The sequence below is a fragment of the Manis pentadactyla genome, chromosome 15 (assembly GCF_030020395.1).
Source record: "Manis pentadactyla isolate mManPen7 chromosome 15, mManPen7.hap1, whole genome shotgun sequence".
Lineage (NCBI taxonomy): Eukaryota > Metazoa > Chordata > Mammalia > Pholidota > Manidae > Manis > Manis pentadactyla.
In genome coordinates, this window is record NC_080033.1 from 53,362,854 (window position 1) to 53,386,224 (window position 23,371).

Consider the following 23,371-nt stretch of genomic DNA (forward strand, 5'->3'; position numbering starts at 1 on the left):
TAGTAACATCATCTTCACAGATGAGCTGTCATGGAGAAGTCACTTCTGCTTTAGAGAAGAAAGCAGATATGAGAAGCAATATTAAGATTCAGTCTTTTTGAAGATAGGATTGGAATCCATAAAATCTGACTCCAAGCAGCATTCTTAACCACAACTGCATGAACGAGTTGTTGAGAGAAATTAGTAAATTAATGAACATTAAACAGAAAACAGTGCCTAGCACATGGAAACACTTATTAACTATTAGCTGAAACAATGCATAATAATAATAATAATAAGTAACAACATCAATAGTACACATGCAAGGGCAGTTTTTCCATTTGTTGCAGTTGGGATTTAATCTACTGAGAACCAGGTAAAGAGTCTTCTTTTTCGTGAATTTAGTCAGCACTTAGAGAAGATTCCTTCTCTGTCTTCCCCCCTGGTGAACCACTGGTGTCATTAAAAAACAGTGAACACACATCATCTTTCTCAGCTATTTTTGCTGCCTGCCATCTGGAGTGCCTCGGCTCTCTTGGATGTGTTCACACTAAATCAGCAGATGAGAGCATTAACTAATTTCTCCTTTTCAGATCTGCTCATTTGGGTAACGATGACCTTTAAAACTAGTGTCATCCACCTCATAACCATGTGCCATATGTTGGATGTCAGATAATAAAGCATATTTAAACTTAGCAGGCTCTGTAACACCTTGTGGCTGGCTGGCAATTAATTAATGACTTCTTACCAGCATCTTATGGGCTAAGACTGACAAGGTGTTTTGTTTGCCACTTAGCGTCCATTTGCCTTAGAACCTCCTCAGACATACTCCTGGGAGACATCATGGTCTGTGCTGAGCTTCCCCATCCATTTGGGGTCAGCACATCTCCTCCTCTCATTTAACTCAGAGGAACCTCACAGGACAAGAGTTTCTGTATCTATTTACACTCCCATAGCAGACAAGACGAGACTGGTTTGCCCAGTTCATGGAAGGGCTTAGATTTGAACCTAGATCTTGGACTCCATGCCATGGCTTTATGTTCATTTATTTTTGTATTTACTGAAATGCAAGGTACCATGTTGACTGTTCTGTTTCCCTCTTGCCCAGGGAGTCAAGCTCTGTTCTCATTCATGTCTGAATCAGGAGGGGAGGCTTTAAAAGTTAATTCCTATTAGTCAAGGGTCCTCCCCGTCCTGCCCTTCCATCACTCTGATGGTCCACATCGGAACTGAGTAGGATTCAGACCTGAATCCAAGACCTGTGTCTCCTCCTCTGACAGCCACCTACCCACACCTCAATGAGTAGCCATGGCTGGGCTCCTCTGCCCTAAGTGAGTTATCAGAAATCTTTAATCACTATTTTCCTGAGCACAGGAGGAACAAATATTAACTGATTTACCCTCTGAACCTTAGATTTCTAAGGGCTGCATTTGACCCCAAGGAAATTAACTTCCAGTCTTTGGAAGAGGTATTCTTAAGTGCTTACCTGGGAATCAAGGGAAACCTTATGTACACCCAGCTTCCCATGGAGCCAGACAATGACTCAGGTGAAGCCAATAGAATCAGAATCAAACTGGGCAGCACCACGTTCCCAGAATCTCCTATGAGGCCATTGGGTAAGCAGGATTCAAAAGTAACAACCAGGATTCTCAGGGTTGTAACCTGTTTGAGTTCAGTTACAGCATAGTGGGGACCTCAGTGTGGCTACTATATAGGTAAAGATAAGAGAGTCCTTGGAGGGCTGGAGATGGGCAGACCAGCCAGGCAATAAGATGCATAAGATGGCCCAGCAGCCCAGGACACAGTATCCAAGGGGGTAGGCAACCTGGGATGTGACTCCATATTGTTAATGCCCCAAAGATGCCCTTGTCTGGGAGGGTGGCCCAGTACTAGTCCCAAATTTCATGTCAGGTTGGAGCACATTACATGTCCAGAGATGCAAAGTAGTAGGAAAATATGGCACACATCCTTCTGAATGTTTCGTGACTACTTGTAAAATAAATTTCATAGCAAAATAATCATGAATATAAGAAGGAATACTAACAAAATTTGCGTGAATCTTTTTTTTTTAAACAAGAGTTTTCAGTGCACTTCGGCATTTCAGTGAACTGCTTGGGCTATGTTACTAGATCTCCTAGACTATCACTTTTCATTTACTCTGTAAGAGGGATGGAGAGCCTTCAGGAACCATGATGTTGTCCCTACAAACCCATGTGAAATTCTGTCACAAGGCCCTGTAGGGTTTTTGTTGCAGAATTTGACGCAATCTGCGTTTATCTAGTATATTGATCTCTTTAGTTCATGGTTTGCTTCTTCCACCTGAAGTGTGAGCCCCAAGCAAGCAGGGACCTTGCCTGTCTTGTGCATGAGGACACAGACCGTTTTCCCATAACGTCAACCCATCCATCCATCTGGAAGCCCAGGAAAACAGTCTCTGGGTAGGCAACCTTCTCAACTCTTAAAATGACCTCGTCATGGCCACCGTTAGCAGCAAGGGCATTTGGTGGGCAGGCACAGGAACTCAGCCAAGGGCTGGGAGTGGAAGAGTGAGAAGGCTAGGCAAGTATGGCAGGATCAGACTCCCATTCTGGGGTGCCCAGCTTCACTGCGAACATGCACTTCACTTGCAGTTCTCTGTTGATTTCTCTGAAACATGACTTAGAGATGAGGTGAGCAAGGCTTGCTTTAGCGGAAGCTCCCTAACACCTGTAGGAAGTATCTGGGGACAGAGACATGCTGACACTAAGCATTAGCCTAAGACTCCTGTGGGATTGGGCAGGGTGTAAGGAAAGGGAACCTTGATGGTCAACAGGGCTTGCCTGTACCACCCTAGACCAGTTCATTCATAGAAGTACATGCCCACCACTTCCAGTGAGATCCCCCTAGGTTCATATAAAGTATTTAATTAAATCCAATAGCACTGAAATATTGCATTTGAGATTCCACTTTTCACTTCTTCATTTACTTTCTGGTATAAAAGACACCCTGGGTTTTATTTAGTCAGACATCTAACTAGAAATTGCACTTTTCAGAAAAGATAAAGAATAATGATCATCTAATTCCCTATTTTCCACAGAGCCACTTAACTTTCAAGTGCTCAGCACTAATCAATAAAAGCCTTTCATCACAAAACCCAATAAGCAAGACCAAATTTAAGGGAAACGCTCAAAAGAGAGCAACGGTTGACACCCAAACCATTTTATGAGGTCAGAATCACTTTTCCACGTAAAGCTAATTCCGACTTACAGCCCAAAGCCATTCTGCTTCCTGCTCTCTGATCTTTCACTTTCAGAAGCTGAGTCCACGTGGTCTCCTGCTGGGAGCACAGGGTCTACTATGATCAGCGTCAAGTGAAAACCTGAAACTGTAATTGACACCAGATACCTTGTGTTACCAGCTTAGTGCCCAATTCAAGGGCTGTTTCTCATCCAGGAGGACCTGCAGGCAGTGCTTTAGAGAAGAAAGCAGATAGCAGAAGGAATATTAAGATTCAGCCTTTTTGAAGATGTTAAAATGGTATTTGGACTCAGAATTTCCAGGCCGGTCCCTAAACCACCTTCTTTTTCCCCACCCTCTCCAAGGACAAATGCCTAGGGAACAGGAGCAGACAAAAGTGAAAGAGCCTTCATTGTCAGTTGGGCTTGAGCCCCAAATCTTAAGGACAAAAGATTCTGGTGAGCTAGATTGTAGTTCAGGGTCAATATTAGCACTAACGAGCTGTCTTTCCTACAAAGTCCAAATTTTGCTTTTGAATATTCTCCATTCCACCGCATGGGAAGACAGATGATTGAGAGAAGATGACCTTGGGTGAGCTTCCCACTCTCACCTCATGTGCTTGAGGGGGTGGGTGAGGAGGGAGGAAGGGAGAGGGAGATGGAAAGGAAGATGGAAAGGAAGAGGAACAGACAGAGAGAGAAAGAGGTGTTCGCAACACTAGTGGCCAGCCATACCGCTAACAAAAGTAGATCAACCAGTTAATTGGAATTTGCTAATTGATGTGGGGATTCAACTATTCCTTCAGTGAAAATAACTTTCCTGGAATATAAATGGACCTTAATAAATACATGTTAATGTGTGTGTGCCTGTGTGTCTAAGAGAAATGATACATAGAGAGATAGATATATTCCTCTTTTAGACTACTTTTCATTGGAATTGGTAACACATTTTCACAACCAAAACATTCCCCCTTTCCTTGAAACATATCCAAAACACAATTCACTGTTAAATAGATGTTTTCTCTATTTTCTATATTATATTTAAAAGATAATATCAAGAGTTGTGGAATTCTTCTCTAAATAAGAGACATTACTCTTGTATCAGCAAAACATGGATAGGTAGAAAACTGCTACAATATAAATAGTGTAGCCAAATAAGCAAATAGCCCCGGGTTGAAGGTTCAATGTTGATATTATAATATTCAGAGCAATATAGCTGCATGGATAAAAAAAATTACATGTTTATTCCCATATCACTCAAAATCGGATTATTGGGAATTGCAAGTCAAAATCCTTCAAAATTATGCTAGTCCTTAGGCTACTTGGAACAGTTTTCTTCTTCAGATAAAGTCTAGAGATCAAAGTAAAAGGACCGTGTCCAAAAACTTCACTACAAAAGGCTCCACTTGTTCAGGAGGATGGGAGAGCTAGGCAGATCCACTGACCATCGAGCAACCCTGTGCTGAGGTGCACACCTCTAAGAGGATCCAGATAGCCCTGAGTCAAGTCTAGGCCAGGCTCTAAAATCAGTTCGGAACCACTTCCCTGCTCGTTCTCTAGAACCTGTGCCTATGCACAACATTTTTCACTAAATTGATATTTCAAAACTCTGGCCATCCCACCTGCAAAAAGTCAAATTTTTTGTCCCTTTTACCTTCCTGGCATATTTACAACAGTGAAGTTTAAGTCCTTTAATGCAAAACTTCACCTCACCAGTGGTCCCACATCCCCTCCAGACACCAGTCAGACAGGTGGCTCTTCTGACAGTGGTTGTTAAGTCAGGCCCACCTCCTTGTCAAGGACACCTCTGTTCTCTGGGGATGGGGACTTTGCCCTGTTCACTGAGGCATCCTCCAGCTCTTTCCACAAGTCAAATATCTGTTAAAAAAGTGAATGAACAAATGACTTGCGTTAAATTTGGTAAGAAGGGTGGAAATCATGGAGACATACAGAAAAGAGAGCATCTCTTTCTCAGGAAGATTTTGGCATTTTATTTTGAAGAAGTTGGAACTGGATGGCTCGGGTCCGTAACTGTGGGCTACACGGTTTGCTTCAGCTAGTCTAAAGAATTCCAGTTTCACCAGATCTCATTTTGACTTGGAATATTTCATGACAGGTTTATGGCATTAATTTCCCTCTCTTGGGTGCATGGTCCTTTTATTTGTTTTCTTTAGAGGATAAATCAATTTGTTAGGGCAAGATAGAATATCGGATATGTGACTTTAAGAAACAGTCTACATCACACAGACTGTAAGGGATGATGGCCCACCACAGAATATCCTCTCTGCCAGGTTTTAATGCTAAAAACCACCAGAACACATAAGTAATCAGCTTTTTGAAATAAAGGAGTTTTAATTAAATGATTTCTCAGAGCCTTATTGCTGACACCATCACTTCTATTTCTAATGGATTTTGAGACTTGTTGTTCAAAAGTTAATCCTGTTAATAAGATTCGATTTTCTTTTTGCCTTAATAGTGTACTGTGAAATACTTATGAAGAAGCCAGGGCATATTTGGTGTGCAAAATTGCTGTGGCTCTTTGTGTAATCTTGCCAAATGAGACTTAGAGGAGAATGGCTGGAGAGAGAATGGAGATTAAAAAGTGGGGAGATGACTCCTCGGCCATTTAGAAAGAAAATGATTCATTGTTGCCTCTGTAAGTCCAGTGTAGCCCTGTTCAATCTGTGACACATGTGTTAGGATTAAGGGCCTTTAACCTGCAGGGGACCAGCCTGCTCCTTCCTTCTAAACAGTGTGGCCGCTTAATAACTGCATACATGGCCGTACATTTGATTCAAAGAAAAAAATTCCCTGGCATAAAGTAGATCTGCCTGCTCTCCAGATCTTTCTTTTGGCAAAATTTCCCTAAGGAGCTTTAATATTCTTTTATTTGTAAAGCCTTTTTTGCCTACTGTAGAGATAGAAAATCTGTGGCTCTTGCATAGAAACCAGAATCAAATTTGTTTTATGCACTCAGTCATCGTAGATAAACCTTTGAGAAGCTACTACATGCAAGACAGTGGGTAAAGAGCTTAAAAATCCAAGCAGAAATTTAATTCAGCTATTTGAGAAAAATAATTGAAAGGGAAGGACTCTCAGTTGAGGGCTGCTCTAAGTAAAGACAGTGTGATGTCATGGGGGGCAGGCCTGAGGGTGAGTGCCCTGCAGGATAAGGCGCTCCTCAGGAGTGTGGAGGAAGCCGTTCGGAAGGTTAGTAAAGAGCAAAAGCGTAAGGCTCTTAAACGCCAGGCTGAGAAAACATAGGCTCTTCTCTGCAGACCGTGAAAACAACACATTGTCGCCAGGAGGGGAGTAGAAGAAATTTTTGTCCAGGTGAACACTTGAAAACTGAGGTGAAAGTTTTGAGTTAGGGGATGTTTTCTTAACACTTTAAAAACACAGTTTCCTAACTTCCCCAGAATTATTATTTTCTGATTATTGTTGATGCTCTATTGAACCAAAAACTTTTATTAATAGTTGTGGTTTCATTTTATAAAATCATCACAACTGATGGGTTTACGGTTCTGAAACGGTAACCAGATTTTAATAATGAAGCCATTAATACGTACCTTGGCTTGAGGGTATGATATTTGTGACAATGTAATATTTGCTCTGAAAGTAGCAATCCCCAAACTAATATATTTATATCTCTATGTAAGTTGCACAAATGTCTCCCCAGCTACTAGCACACTGTGCTGTCTTGACAGGCAGAATTCTTCACTGGTGTTGGTGCTTTCTTCCTCTTTGCAAGGAAAAAAAATGGATGTTTAACATATAAAAGAAATTAATTATCAAGATGATCTTGAGAGACTTAAAAAATAATTTAAGAGGAATTTCAATTTGAAAATCTCATGGTTCCTGGGGTTTCTCTGCAAAGACCATGGAGTGTGTATGTGTGTTTCCTAAGACTCCCTGCTGCATTTACATTTAAATGAAAATACAGACATATATGTTTGACAAAGACCATATACTTATGCTCCTTAAAACCATTCTTTCATAAAAGGAATGGAAAACATCCCGCTATGCCAATACACTGGGATGCCAGTTCATTCTTTGTGAAGAATAGCACGTTGTGCATCAGTCTGGGATATTTATTTGTTTTTTTATTTAATGTATTTATTATTTTAGTGGGTTAATGTATATACCAAGCATCTGCCTCCTCAAGAAATAAATGACAGAGGGTTGTGTTCTTTAAATTACTGAAGGGGAAAATGGAGAAAACTTTGAGGTTTCTTTGACTACATCCTGTGCACCACCTTCCCACCACTGCCACCACTTTTGTTTACATGAAACTGAGACCAGGGGACTAAGGTCAGGGGACTTATCCTAAAACATGCACCAGGTGATAGTGCTGGGATTTGGAGTTGCTTCTCTTGACTCTTCCCCAGGTGTTCATTTTGACGTTTCTAGCATGCTCACCTGAGATACTGAAAAGATAAATAGCATCTCAACAGAATCTTCTTCAGAAAAGGATCTTCCTGTCCAGCATACAAATGCTTGCTCTAAACCAACCAGTGTCTAGGTTGGGGGTTATGAGGACTGGGGGATGGGAGCAAGGTACTGATGCCAGAATTAATTCTGAAAAAAATTGGGGGCTGTAATCAGTTCCCTAACATGTGTTCCCTTGTTGTAACTCTAAATACTGAGCACCAGCAATGCCACAGCATCTGTATTATCATCTGCATTTTGTGCATGTGAAATGGGGAGACATCATAATGCCCTGTATCACACAGCTAGTAAGGTTTGGTGCAAAGATTTGAACCCACATCATTCTGAAATTAAAATCCATCAGGATCTTTACAATGCTTAGATCTCCACAATACTTTCCCTGCCCAAAGAGCTGTAGCCAACATCTTTCTTAACAAATCTGTTAACTACCTGTGCCTCTGCACATGTCTCTTTTGCTTCTAAAGCCCATATTGATAATATGCAACACCTCATCAAAGTTGAAGGACCACATACGATTGTAGAAATACTTATTTCCACTTAGAGCCTATAGCGTCTTCAATTTCAAGTAACAAAACAAGACTTCTAGGTATTAAACAGTCTTAGTGAAATGATGAATGCTGCAACGCTGGTATAATAAAGCACTTTGGGAATCTCCCAAAGCTGAATTACTCTCACGAGTTAAAGGCCAAACTTCTCTTCTGGGAGGTGGGGGTGCTTAATTATAGTTGAGCAACTACTTAATTTCAGTCCTTTAGGGCCAAGTTCACCGAACAGCCCATTTTTCTGAGATGCCAAAGTGTTTCCATGAATGCGATATTCTCAGTTTTGCTTATTTATTCATTCATTTATTGATTTACTAAACTAAACACAATGACATCTGATGAGGTGGGCGCTTGAATGGGCAAACGCCATTGTTTGTAAAGTCTCTGGAACTGAAATAGATGAGTAAATGGAAATTTGCTTCCTGCTGAGATGTCCTAGTGGGGGCACGTGGATTCTGAAGAGCAGAATTTGAATTCTGGCTCAGCTGCGTCATCTGGGAAGCTGAGTGTCCTCAAAGTGAAACTGGAGACTTGGCTAGTGAGCTTTAAAGGAGAGATCAGGCGTTGCAGCCAGTGCCCATTTAGGGATAGACACCTAACGGGCCCTCCGAGGTCAACTGTTCTTATGAGTGGGAACCAGTCTGAGTTCTGGACAAGTCCATGATGGGTTGAGGCAAAACACGGGGAGAAGAGAGGGAGCTTCCCCTGGTCCTACTCACGGGAGATTTTGCAAGCAGACTGGCTGCTGAAGCTCTGTTTCCTTTCAGACTGCCTTACAGACACCCTTAAGTGTTTAAAATGTGTTTGAAATTTACTAACTGACAGCCATTTTCCAGCAGTGCTTCCCTTGAGGCTGAGAACTCCATGAGGGCGAAGAGTAAATCTGTTTTGTTCCTTGTCATGCTCCACATGCAGCTCACTGGTTGGCACCTGGCAGGTACGAAGTTATTACTATTTTCCATATTCAGATTTCTATAATATGCACGGGTCATCTTGCAGTTTCTCTCCACTCTGTCATAATCTTGGCTCCTGTATTCCTATTTGTTTGACTCTTGTAGCTGCTTCCTCAGTTTTCACTCATTTTTGCCTGTTGGTTCTTAATTTCTACTGGTACCTGATTCTCTTTGCCTATTCTGCGGCTCACATTTCCACCTGGAGTACCCGGATGTCCTTGCACAAGTCACTTAAGTGTCTGAGCCTCATTTTCTTCCATTTAAAAATGGAAATAACCCGATGCTGCACAATTCTATAAGCAACTGTTGTAAAGTCTCCAGCACAGTATTCAAAAGATATTTATTCCCACAAACCTTATGACTAATTGTGGCTTAGTCAACTGCTCTCATGGGGCAAAAGCTATAGTTTTTCTTGCCTTAGCCTGGAGAAATATGGTCATGAGAAATAAACATTTGGGTTACACTTAGCTCTGTAATTCTTGTGTGTTGTTTGTCAAGGTGATTTCCAGAAATGAAGAGTTCTTAGGAAAACAAAAGTAGAACTGTGTACATGCTGAAGTCCTGTACTTAGCTCACAATGGAACAAAACTCTCATTTGCACTTATGAACAGAAAGATGGTGCAGAGAAAGCTGAAATTTATTTCACTGAGAAAGAGTTTAAAAAAAAAAGATATTTGGACAGAGGTAAGCAGAAGCAAGAGCTCATGTTCCTTGTGGTCAAGATGCTACATGATTCATAAGGTCAAATTTTACAATTACAAATTTTGCATAGGTCACTCTGTTAGCATAGGAGGTAATTCTTCCTGAGCCATGCTTTCTCTTCTACCCTAGCTCTGTGTGGCCTGTCATTCTCTTCAGGTGCAACATCACAATACAGCAGTGTAAGAGATTCTAAATTCAACCTAAGCTCTAGCAAAATTAAGCATGCCCTAGCGAACTCCAAATCAAAGTCGGTTTTCCATTGTCCCTTTCAGATAGTTGCCATTTTATAGGGAAATGAGTGTATGAATGAGTAATTCATTTATATATCACAAAACGGACTAACCTCACCTACCTATGTATCCAAACATAATAATGTATAGCCTCAAGAGTACATAACAAAAAAGTAAGTGATAGAAAAAGGAAAGTGTGGAATCAAATTATATGCATTATGCATCCATCAGTTCAACCCATAGTTGAATGGTTGAGTCTGCTTTCTGTAAAGTAGGATGTAGTCAAGCAATACAAACTTTTGCTCTCGAAAGATGAGGCTAACCATACTGCTGAAAACAGTCTAGCCCAGAAGCTGAAAAGGAAGGAGAGAGGTTAAGAAAAACAGGGAGAAGATCCTCATGCAAGGGAAAGGCAAGAGCATTCATAGGCAGTGGCTTATCAGTTCATTCTTGGTGCTGCCCTCGGAGTGACCTCCCTTAGTGCCTGGCGTCACCTTGTAAGACTCTTGCTCAGTAACCTTCATTATTTCCCTATAACCCAGAAGGAGAGGGCAACTTGGTAACTTGGCATTCAAACCCTCCCCAGACTGCCCCGGCCTCCCCATCTGTGTTTATTATTCATTCTTTCTCTTTAGAAATCCAGTATTCTTGACGCTCGTCTCCTATGGAATTAAAGCAGTGGTGTCCACTCAGCTGCCTCTGCTCATCCGGGTATCTATCTGAGACTCCCCTTAACCATCTGAACTCACTGTTCCTCTAAGGCTCAGAGTGGGTCCTCTTTCAGTTGAGACCTGTCTTGCCCCGGATTCTCCAAGTTGAAAGACTGGGACACCATAACCTTCACACATCTGGGGAGGTGTAGAGGCTCACAGCCAGCGCTGTGGAGCTGGCCGTAGCTTGGCAACTCCTCCTGTTCTGGTTGTGACCTTGGGATGCTGATTATCCTTCCTAACCTCAACTGGCACCTCTTGAATACAGAGTGAAACTAATGTAAGTCACATCAGAATTGTGATAACCAAGAGACAGTGTAAATAAAGATAGCAAATGTTCAAGGAATGGTTTCATGACTCCTTACCCACCCTCAGGTACTGGTTCTATGCTGAGGTTCCTTAGAATCCACTAATAATTGTAATGAGCCCATCTGTGTTAACAAGAAGTACAGAATTACTGGTCCACGGATCCCTCCTTCAAACTACATTTTAGCAAGGTTCTTTTAGGAGATATAAGGATTGCATGGGAAGTTTTCTGAAAGATCTCAAAACCCCCTTTCCACTGATTGTGTGTATGTATGTTGGACAAGGGTAAGTCCAGGAGTCTGTATTTTTAACAAGTACTCCAGTTCTTTCTGAGACAGAAGTCTAGGGAACACACTTGAACAAACATGACCTAGTAGAAACAGTACTTATTCTAAGATTAGGAATTTGAGCCACTATATTTAGGATCTTTGGACATACATACTTTTCATTGTCATAATGAGCCTTCGCATGTGTGTCATGTGTACATACAAACATATATAATTATGTGTGTGCATATGTCTAATCACCACTCAAATCAAGACATAGAACATTACCATCAATCTAGAAAGTTCCCTTATGCCTCTTCCTGGTAATATCCACCCTAGAGACAACCACTTTTTTTACATTTATCAGCATAGCCTAGTTTTACATGTTATTGATCTTCATATTAATGAAATAAAAGAGTGTGTATTCTCAACATTACATTTATGAGATTCATCCATGAGCTGCATAGTCTCTCAAAAAAATCTCTCCACGAAAGCTATCTTCCTGAGCAATATCTGGAATTGCCTGGAGGGACCAACCTTTCTGATTCTTCAAAACCACAGCACACAAGTTCCAAGCTGATTCACTGAACAAGTTTCAAATGTGACCTTTTTGAAATGATGCCTCTTCTGACATGAGCACATGTTTTCCATCCAGACCAATATTTTACATTCAATACTGAGAGTAGGCATAAAGGGGGATATATGTCCTGGACACCATCTGTAATTAAAGATGACATTTTTCTGAACTTGAAAAATAAACAACAACCTGCAGAATGAATGAAAGCAGAGAGCACCATTGATGAAATCAGCAAAAAAGGAGCAGCCCATTTTCAAATCATACACTTCTTGAATTACACTAGTAATTTAGTGTGTCATCTGTTATTCAGCCAATTTTATAGAAATTATAGAGAGATTCATTCCTAATTAAGAATAATCTGATGTCTGGGCTTGACCCAGTTAAATTCTTATCTTTATGACATCAATCTTTTATAATGTTTCCAGAAGCCTTGGCAAAGTGTCCAATTTTATAAGTAAAAATTAATTAATTGGGACATTACATCTGAAAGATGCTTTTATCTTTTCCCTGGTTCATGCCTTCACAACAGAATGCAATAATTAACAGTTTTACTCAAATATATCAAATAATTCCATGATGATTTCTAACCACTTTAAGTCCACCAAGAATCAGATGATAGGATGTCAAGATAGCAACAAAGGAAAGCAAATTTTTTGCAAATACTTTATCAGGAGAGTTCTCTGTGGTAAACACTTCCACTGGGCTAAGACTAGGTGGCCTGATAGGAAGCTGACTCGAGGCCAAATTGTGCTGCCAAAATAATTTCCAATATAAATTTTCGGTTTAAAAAACAGTTTCATTTGTTCCAGATTTCCAAAGCTTCTTCTCTGGAAAACTCCGTACCTAAACTCACCTAATTTGACCACCAGGAAAGTAAATTCTTAATTTGTACCTTGAAATTATGACTTGAATGTATCATTGTAAAACTAGTATGGGATTTGCTTGTTCATATAGATTCCATTTGTTTATTTGCCTGTTCATTCATTCATCAGTACTTCCTCAAATATGGTACATTTGAAAGAGGATGATTAGGAACACTATACAAATTCCAAGAGGCTAACAAAGATCCGTAGTGGGCTGCCTGCCTCTGCATGGTACTGGAGGCCAGTCTGAAGGGAGGCCCCAGATGATGTGCCCAGTGCTCTGACCTGTGTGAAAGTTTTATCAAAAACTTGGGAGAGGCCAGACAGGATGAACTGATCCATTCAAATGGACTGATTTATTCAGATAACATGAATTGAATAATAACAAGAAAGTGAGTAGAGAGGGGGAGGCCAGCTCACATGTCCCTGAAAAGGGACGGTGACAGGTATTTCAGCCATACCTTGTCACAAATTTGACTCTTTCTCACCACAGAAAAGGGAAAGGTGGGTTCAGGGTAGTAATGGAACTTGCTCCAGATCACACAAAAGTACGTATTAGAACTGACTGCCTTCTGACGTAGGTCTGCGGCCACAAATTATTTGACACAGCTCTTGTTGATAGGCGGGGTCTATATCCCCACCCCTTGAATCTGGGTCAAGCTTAGTGACCTGTTCATCCATGGGGTTTGGTAAAAATGATGCTGAACAACTTCCCAGGCTTGATTAGGAAAGGTCATGCAGCTTCTGTGTGGTTCCTTTGGGACATTTCCTCTTGGAACCCAGCCACCATGCTGTGATGAAGCCAGAGAACCCCGTGGAGAGACACAATTGAGAGAAGCAGAGACCTCTGGCCCTGACGCACAGTTCCAGCTGGGTTCTCAGCTACCAGCACCAGTTTGCCAGCCATGGAGGGAGCTGTTCTGAAAGTGGATCCTCCAGTCCTTGGTTGAATGTGCCCTATTGAAGGTTCATAGAACAGAGATGAACTGATCCACCTGTACTCTACCCAAATGAAAGATTCAGAAGCAAAATAGATGATTATTAGTTTAAGTTACTAAGTGTTGGTGTGGTTTGTTAAGCAGCATGGGTAACTGAACATCAACACTAGTGGCCTTTCTGTATGTCATATTGCCTCCTGGAAAGGAAATGTCTTGGAAGATAGCGTGGCAACAGTTTTGAAAGACAGATAAAAATAAATAATGTTCACAGTGTTAGGAGAGCCTGTAAGGTTGTGAATGCTCAGAATCAGTTGCAAGGTTTCGGTATTTAACTTGGGTTTGTTAGTTGAGTCCATAATTGTGATGGGTTAACCTGAGAGACTCAGCTGCTCCTGAGCCTCTGTGACTGACGTTAACTGAAGAACGAGCTCAGCAGAAAGGACAGGTGGGTCTTCATGCAAGGAGTGCAAACCCCATCCCGTCCCAACCACAGCCAACAGAGTATGCCCAGCTTGGAGACCCATATCAAGAACACCATTGAAAACGTTGACCAGTATCCTAGAAAGGTCAGTTAAATAATGGATAATCTGAAGATTGTGTCCTATGTGGAAAAGATAATGGTACCCCCAGCATCTAGCCAGCCCAACCAGTGAAGTAGGGATCACATGTTAAGAACAGACACCAAGAATCAGGACAAAGATGCCTTAACCGTGCAAGGAAAGAGCATCCACTTTGAAGGCAGATGGCCTGTCTGATCATCATCTCGGCTGTGTGGTTTCTGGAGAGTTCTACACTCCCAGACTCTTCACTCAGTTACAAAAGGAAAGGGACAAGCTCTTCCTCCCTTCTGGGCTTGTAAATTCAATGTTAGGATTACTGAAGATAATTTAAATAAAGCATGGTGCATGGGAGAGCCTCAGTACTTATTTGCTGTTGAACTCAGGAGCTTGAATTTGGGCTTTATAGTCAAAGGAGAAGTCAGTTGGTGGAATACTTCACTTTGGAAGACAGCAAGCCCCCAATCTTGAAGTCTTCTGAGAGCGGGATAATTACTCATGAGAAATGTTTAGGAGCATTCTATTCTGCCAGAGGTGGGAGGCTGACCACACTGATGTCTGAGTTCCCCTTGATCCCTAAGGGATTGCACCAACAGAATCCTTGTTCAGCTCCAATGCTGTGAATCGATCTTAGAAGCTTAGTGTGACCCAGCTCCCATACCAATAAGTATTAGCATTGCTTTAGCATAGGACAAGTCCTCCTGTTCAGTGGCCAGCAGGCCATTCACATGCAGACTTTGAAGTTCTGCATTCAGCTCTCCTCCCTCCCCTCCACCATCAATTTAGAGCATCTTGGTTGAGATTTAAAATATTTTCAAAATTCATGCATGCATAAAGTGTTGTCTATCAGACAAATGTCTGTACGTGAAAGGAACTATGAACATTTAATATTCTACACCAAATGTTGAAGCCAAAATTCAAGGGCATTTTGTTCTTTAAATAGGAGATGTTGTCATGCCTCTTCTTCCCTCTTCTACTTTTTATTGAACTTTTTTCAATTGAGGTAGAGTTGATATACAATATTATATTGGTTTTAAATATACGACACAATGATTCAAGAGTTTCCCATGTTATTAAATCCTCACCCCAACTAGTGCAGTTACTTTCAATGTAGAAAGATGTTACAGTCATTGACTGTATTCTCCAGGCTGCACTACCATCCCTGTGACAATTTATGATTGGGATTTTTATGCCCCTTTATCCCCCTCACCCTCCCAACTTACCCATCCCAACCCCTCCCCCATGGTAGCCACTAATCACTTCTTAGTGGCTATGAGTCTGCTGCTGTTTTGTTCATTCTCTTTTGCTTTATTTTTAGATTATACATGTAAGTGAAATCATATGGTATTTGTATTTCTGTGTCTGACATATTTCACTGAGCATAATACCCTCTAGGTCCATCCATGTTGTCACTTTTGTCAAGAGTTATTGTTGAACAGGCAGCAGGAGCTTGTAGTATGGGGATTTCATTTTAATTTCAGCTTCATTCCTTACTAGCTCTGCATCCTTGAGCAAGTCACTTAACTTCTCTGAACATAAGTCTCCATATACAAAATGTAAGTAATAAATAATAGTTACCTCCTGGGGATGTTGTGAGAATTAAATAAGATAAAATGTATGCTGGTGCCTGGGGCAAGTAGGAAATTAATACATATTTGCTTCTTTCCCGCTGGTTGATTTCTTTGGGCTGTTTCCATGAAACTGTGAAGGAGACATCATTTTTCCCATCTTTTTCTCTCTCCCTGAGACATTTAAATTGTGCTTTTCAGGAGAAACGGCGTTTAGGGGTTTGAATCTTCATCAAGGAGGGAAATGCAACTCCCTTCACTTTCATTCCTTTTTCTTTTATTTTTATCCCTGGTGCTGTGACTGCTAGTTGCCTACCTCAAGGCACATTCTCTCTGAACTGCTTAATGTCGGAACCCTGAATTTGGCAGGACACATTGCCTTTCTGGGAAAAAGTGACGGGTGGGGTTCGGGCTATTTTTCTCAACCTCCCTTTTAGCCAGCTGCTACCGTATGCTTATGTTCTGGCCAAAGAGGCAGATACGGAAGTGAGGCCGACAGATTCATACTCAGCTCAGCCGGGGGCTGCCTCCAGTTTGGTCTCTTGCCTTTCTTCCTCCTTCCAGCCCAAAACTTGCCCTTCCCAGCCGCAGGGGGAGGGAGGACCAATCTTGGATCATAAAGTGACCTTGACAATGTGATAGAGCATAAAGATAGGACCCTGGGTCTCTGTGGGCCCAAAGGAAAAGGCCACATTTCCACGTTTCTTTTACTTGGGAGAGAAATAAGGCTCTGTCTTGGTTGGTAAAAAAGCCACTGTTGCTGTTTTTCCCCCTTGTATAGCAGCCAGATATATTTCTAACCAAGAAACAAGGGAAGGATTTCAGGAAAAGGACTGTTGGCAAGAAAGGTTTCTGATCCACTCTCCTTCTGAAGGAGTCAGGCAGCTTCCTTCCCTCCTTCCCAACCATCAGTGAGCACCTGCTATGTGACAGGTGACGGCATCGACGCCAAGGGTCATGATCCTTGATCTCAAATCAGTTCCCCACTGGTGGAGGCACACAACTCATACATTCATCAAGAACTGTCATGGGATGTGGACAGCCCTGAGGACGCCGTCAATGTACAGATCTGCAGCAATTATTCTAGCTCAGGTTGAGGAACAGAGTCAAGGAAGGCTTTGCTGGGAAGATGTCCATGTGTGGAAGGCTGATGGGCTTCAGTCAGAGGAAGAAATTGTTTGCATTCCGAGATCCGCATCCTTGACTGACACGTCCCACACCCCATGGCCAAGGACCATGCCATCATTAAGACCTTCTTTACAGTTCCCACATTCACCCACATCTGCCACAATTTAAATGTGGCTCAGAGGTCACTCAAAATCTCAGCCACTAAGTCAGTGTCGGATACAGACAAGTGAACACTTCGGGAAATCTGCGTGTAGTAATTACCAGTTTAATCTCAACAGCCTTGTGATTTGGGAAGCACTCTTCCATATAACTGGCAAATTAGCTGGAGAATTGCTCTCATCCATCCCGTGGTGGGTGGGTGCAAATGCGTAGGGCATAGTCACCAGACAGAGACTCCAAATGCCCTCCCACGATGGCAGTCCAGCTCTCAGCAGGCAGAGTTTGAACCTCATTGTCAAGAGGGCTGGGACCTTGAGAAGCACAAAAAATGGGTTAAGTAGGTAATCAGGCAAGATTGCATTGGCTCTTAAAGATGTAATAGATGCACTTTTTACTGCTTACCTGTAGGGAGTAAACAAAAACATCACAGGAAGAAAGAGTTAAGGCTGAAATTTATCAAGCATGTACTATATGCCAGACTATTATTTTAGGCATTTAGCATACATACATTGTCTTACTGAATCCTCACACTAACACTTTAAAGGATATATTGGAACTCATGTTATATAAATGTGAATACAAAGGAGCCTCAGGGATTATGACAGCTTGCCCAGGCTCACGTGGGCCATGGAGGATTCGGGATTAGACACCAGCCCACCTACCTCCCCAGCCCATGCCCCACACTGTCCCCTCACACTGCAGCACTTTCCATACCAGGCTCCAACTGGAACTGCCCTCCCTAAGGCAGAGATCACATTTTTATGAGTGAAGACAGGCCAGGGTAGAGGCTAATAATGATGATGGCCAGCTGTGTTTCTTGGTGTTTCTATACCAGGAGCTGTAGAGACATTTCCCTGGTACAGAACAGCTACCTGACAAGATATATTTCTGGAGGTGTTTTATATTCTAATCCCAAAGGGACAAATGTAGCTCCTAGTCTCTAACTAGGAGAAATAATTATATGTGTTCCTGGTTTGTCCTCTGCCTAATAGCGTTTTGCCAAACTGTTTGCTAATTACCCAGAAACAATAGGTTCTCAAAAGAAACGGAAAAGTGATCTATTATCTAGGTACCTTTTCATTCTAACTCTCTGGGTTAGAGCAGAAAAGGGAAACGCACCATATATCCTCAGTTAATGGACGACCAAACAGATGACTTGGCAGAGAACACAACAATGGACAAATAATATCCTCTCTATGCCACAGGAAATACATAAACCAAAACAAAACTCAATATCACTGTCAAATACTCCTGGGTGCTCCCCAGAAGGGACAGACTCCCACTCCCAAGTTTGGCTGGGTTATAAACTTGAAAGCTTTCTTTCCTTTGCCCCTAAATTATCCAGAGCTATTTCATCTCTCTTCCTCACAAGAATCTTGACAACCCCTTTGGCACCTGGGAGATGGCCGGGTATAGCAGGAAAAACACAGAATTTGAAATTAAACTGAAGATTAGGTCTCACCCTGCCACTTACTACCTGTGTAACCTCAGGCGAGTCATCCTGAAGAGTCTTCCAAAACTGTTTAGAGGGACAAACAAAAAATATATACATGTAAGCATTTTGCAAACTCTCAGGCACTCTATAATTTAAAAGAAAAAAACCATTGGGTCATATCATTAAGCTATGGAATGCAAATCACAGAACAATGTTAGTGATCAATAGAATCGAATTCCCCATTCATTGAATACCCACTGGTTGTCAGGTATTGTACCAAAAGCCTTACCTCCTTCCAGAAGGTGCTGTTTGCACACCCATTTCACAAAGGAAGCTGCCACTCAGATAAAGTGATTACAAAGCTGGTAAATGGTGGTTAGGATGCAGATTCTAGGTGGTCTGTCCTGGGGGCCAAGCACCTTTCCATTGCATTGCATTAACATTTTCATCAGAATTCAAACAGAAGCCCAGTGTCAGCTGACACCAGTGACACATTATGAAACAAATGATGCTGGATGCCATTGGCAATGCTCAACAGCTGGTTCATTTCCTGACTCTGGCACATCACCCAGATGGATGTTGGGACTGATCGCTCTGGATGTGCCTGTTTCCTGTCTCCATCACTCTTTGGAGTGAAGTCACCTCTGCTTATTGGACAAGGAAGGAACCTTTTGCTTGAATTCCAAACTTCTTCCCACATGCTCTGCAAATAGCTGCACTAAATGCTCAGGTTTAAAATGCACTTGTTATATACAAAACAAAAAGAGTACATGAAGAAATTGGTGAATTTTGAGTTGGGTCCATAGACTGGTTACTGTATTGGGCCAATACTGACTTCCTGGCTTTGATAATGCACTAGAGTTCTACAAGATGCCACCATTGGAAGGAACTGGGTAGTGCATATATGGGATCTGCTGCACTATTTTCGAACATAAAATGGACTTTTATTTCATGTTACTTTCCTGCTCTTAAGACTGGACCCTTCTTATTCTTGAGTCCCATCTCCCTTCACCACTCTCATGATATGCTATGCTGACCTTGATGTTAGCACATAAGATACTGTCTTGACTTCTTCAATTATCTTAAGAATCTTACTGCTAGACTCTGAACTCATAGAAGGCAGGGATATTTACTTTATATCATTGTATCCCACATTGTATACACAGGTAACTGCATAGAGCTTTCTCCATATATTTTTGCCAAATATATGGAATAATAGATGACTAAGCTTGCTAGTGAGTAACCTGTGGATAACTCACTGGGAGGCACAGAAATGTCACTGTAGTTTTACGGGCTGCCACATCATGCCCAGGCTCTTCCCAGAGGCCCCCTTCTGTAGGTCATTTCAGTTACCTGGCGTGTCAGGTGCATAATGGGAAGTACAAATGGTAGAAGCTGAAACTAAGTAAAAAGCCTTCCTAACCCACATCATTCCACCAGAGATTTGTGCAGCAATTTTCAAAGTGAAATAAACGGGGAAAATTGATGAGATAAAATACACAATCAGAGGGGAAAAAATTTCCTTTGTATCATATGGACTCTTGCAGTTGCAGTTATTGCCAAATGAATGTTTCCATTTTCTTGGAAGAGTCGTATGGCACCGGGAATGCCACCAAGGTACAATTGTATCAGTGTTACATGATGCTGTAGAATTTGAGGTCCAGTATGGATTTTTAGCAAGAACAATAAAAAAGTCATGATGGACCTAGGCTAACTTCATACAGTAAAATATCGATCCTAGAGTTCAAAATGTGGCACCTGGCTCTTCATTGTACAATTATCCAGGTTCCTAGTGATCAGAATAAATCCCAGACCAGTTGATGAATCTCAGGTACATTCTGAGCCACAATTTTACTGTTTTTCAGCAATTCTCAGATGCATTTGACTTGCTTTTTTTCCCCCCGTTTTACTTTTTAACTTCTCTGAAATCAGAATGCTATTGGCCTGGCAGGTAGGCATCTTGATGTGGTTGTCATTGCCTGTCCATATGTATTCAAAGTACAGAATGAGGATCAATAACTTCGTGGGGAAAACCCCCATTACAGTAATGGTACACACTTTCAAGAAATGCTCTATCACCAGTGGTTGGTATGGGAAAGACCATATATCAATAGCTCTGAATTAAGAAATGAACTTGAAGAGTTTTCCTTTGAATATGAAGTTTCACTAATACCTTAGCCAGTTTATTTCACTTTTTAAAATAAATGCACAAGACTTCTATGTGGCAAAATCTAAGTAAATCTTAAAGAGCTCTTTCAATGAGTTTTTAAAAACTCAGAGTGATAAGAAATCACTGTGTCATAGTTTGACAGCAATTTTTCTTTTCTCATTTTACATATAATAATGATAACCTTAAAATTGATAGCTCCTGGATAGAATACAATAATTGTGTTCTGAGTACAACTGTCAAAATTCAAGTTTATAAAACATATTCCCAAATCAATTCTGCAAGACCAATTAGAGGAGTGACCTAAAGACCCTTTCTGCAAGCAATTACTGTCAATATCCAATATTTAGAAACAGAGGATTTTTTAAAGTTTTGTTTCATTTAAATTAGAAATACAATGATATAGAGCAAAACTGGAAACTACCTGTTTATATTGGAGATCCCAATAAAAAGTTAATAACAACCTAGCAATGCAACTTTCTCTCCCCTGACTATAGAGATTCACCACTTTGCTGGAAGGAGTAGCATGTTACACTTAAAAGGAGAAGAACGGACATGAGCTCAACAGTCCAGGCAGGCTTATTGCTAAACCTGACAGGGACCCCTCTGTCCTGGCCAGCAGAACAAAGAAGGCATCTCTTACAGGCTAGGAGGCTTTTTATGGCCAGGTTTTTTGGCAGGCTTTTGAGGGGACAGGTCAGGAAAAGGTGGGCTTGTGGCTTGCTGACGCGTCCTCCAGAAAATGCTTGTAGCCTAAATAAAATGAAACTCTCTGAGGTGGCAGGTGGATTTATTCAAAAAGACGGTACTCCTGTCTGGGCTTTGTCATGCCTGGCTCTAGAGGGGTATAGGAAGACAGGTCACAGTTCTTTTCTTGGCTACTTTCTGCTGAGAGAGGGAGATGAAGGGGTTTTTCAGATATTTTGAAGCAGGAAAGCTGTTGGGAGGTTTTCTCAAGTAGTTGCCCAGGAGATGGCCACCATTCGATCCCGTAAAAATCTTGGGAATAGGTTGATTAGACAGGGAAGGAAAGGAAGGAGAAAGGTGATAAAGGCTAGTGGGGCCAGGAGAGGGGTGGAAGCCAATGAAGAGGAAGCGGAAACGGGTTACTGGCAGAGCCCTCAAGAAGTTCGGAAGCTTACTCGTGAAGGCGATTTGCCCCATCCCTGACGAGGCCGAATTTGTGGGTGTAGAAACAGCATTGTTCCAGGAGTAGAGCACACATGCCGCCCTGTGAGGCTGTCGGGAGATCAAGGCCTCTGCAGCTTTGGAGGACGACTGAAGCCAGGGAGTCCACTTGATCTTGTAAGTGTCCTAGTTGGTCAGAAACCTCTTTGAGTCCTTCGGCAAGGTCTTTGGACAGCCTGGTGAACTCTGAAAGAGAAATTCTTAGGGCCCTAATCCCTGTCCCAGCACCTGTGATTATTCCCAAGGAGGCCGTTAAGGGGACTAGCTGTACGGCACACTGTGCCCTGACATGGGTTATGGGGGAGATGGAGATGGGTAGATCGAATGTTGCTAAGAAAAGGGCGGGAGTGAGGAGGCCCAGAGTGCAGACTCCAATACAGTTGGCTGGCAAGCAAATGTATGCCTTATCTCCACACACCCAAAAGATGCCTGTTTCCAGGGAAAGGCATCCCATAAGATCAAACTGAGACAAGAAGAGGAGGTCTGGGGGTGGGTTGGGAAGTAAATGTTGGACGACCTCTAATTTGTGCCGTGTATAGAGGGAGGAGCTAATAGCTGCAGCCATCAAGGGGAAGAGGGGTGAGGCTGGTTGCAGTAGCAGAGGACTCTCCTGGCTAAGAGTGGAGAACTTTTGGTTTAGGAAGATTCTGCCCGCAGGCGTATTGAGATGTTTGCACTCTTGGGCTCCTCCGTGGGCTAGGGGAGTCTTTTAGGGTTCTTTTTACCTCTGTCTTGGCAGTTTCTAGATGTGGTGGTGTTTAGACTACCTTGGAAGAAAGTGTACCCAGATAACTGGAAGACAGTTCCCAGATGGTTAGTACAGCAGTGATCAGAGGGTGGGAGAAGCTGAACGGTGGTTTTGCAGAGGGAGGGATCTAAGGAGCCGACTGGGTATAGTGATCTTGTTGGGCTCGAGAGATGCACAAAGGAGCAGAATGGGCTAGATGGAGTCCACTTGGGGAGGGACTGGTTATGGCCCACTGGGGAAGTTGGTGAGCCTTTAAGGCCTGTCTGATACCTTTTAGTGCCCCTGGAAGTTTGATGCCAGATCCTTCAGCTCGGCTGAACCCCTGGGACTGGCCGTCTCGGTGGAATGTAGACCTGCAGGAGTGTTGGCCCATGTCCCAAGGGTTGCTGGGGTGGCTGAGTCTGCCGTCTGGGAAGGGTGGGGCAGACCTAGCAGGGTGGCTGGATGGTCCCATTAAAGGCTTGGATGATTTGAGCCATGTGGGAGAGTGTCTGATTGAGACTCATGGGATTGTTTAGCCATGTCTTTGGTCTGTTCAGCCGCGGGGGACGGCATGGTGATCTTCAGGGATGTGGGTCCGGTTGTTGTGCACTGGAAAAGGGGAGCCTATTTTAGAGAGGAAAAGTGGACCCAGGAGGAATAACCTTCTAATTTGGCCACTGTTGGGGTAGTGAGGATTACTTGACAGGGC

The 23,371-nt window shown here is 42.2% G+C and overlaps 1 long non-coding RNA gene across 1 annotated transcript in view; it reads left to right on the forward strand.

Moving 5' to 3' along the window:
• The first annotated feature begins 8,775 nt into the window (after positions 1 to 8,775).
• Positions 8,776 to 23,371, forward strand: part of LOC130680945 (uncharacterized) — a 68,216-nt gene continuing 53,620 nt past the window's right edge. Inside the window, exon 1 of the long non-coding RNA XR_008994004.1 lies at positions 8,776 to 9,122. This is a non-coding gene — a long non-coding RNA (uncharacterized LOC130680945). The remainder of the gene's footprint in view (positions 9,123 to 23,371) is intronic.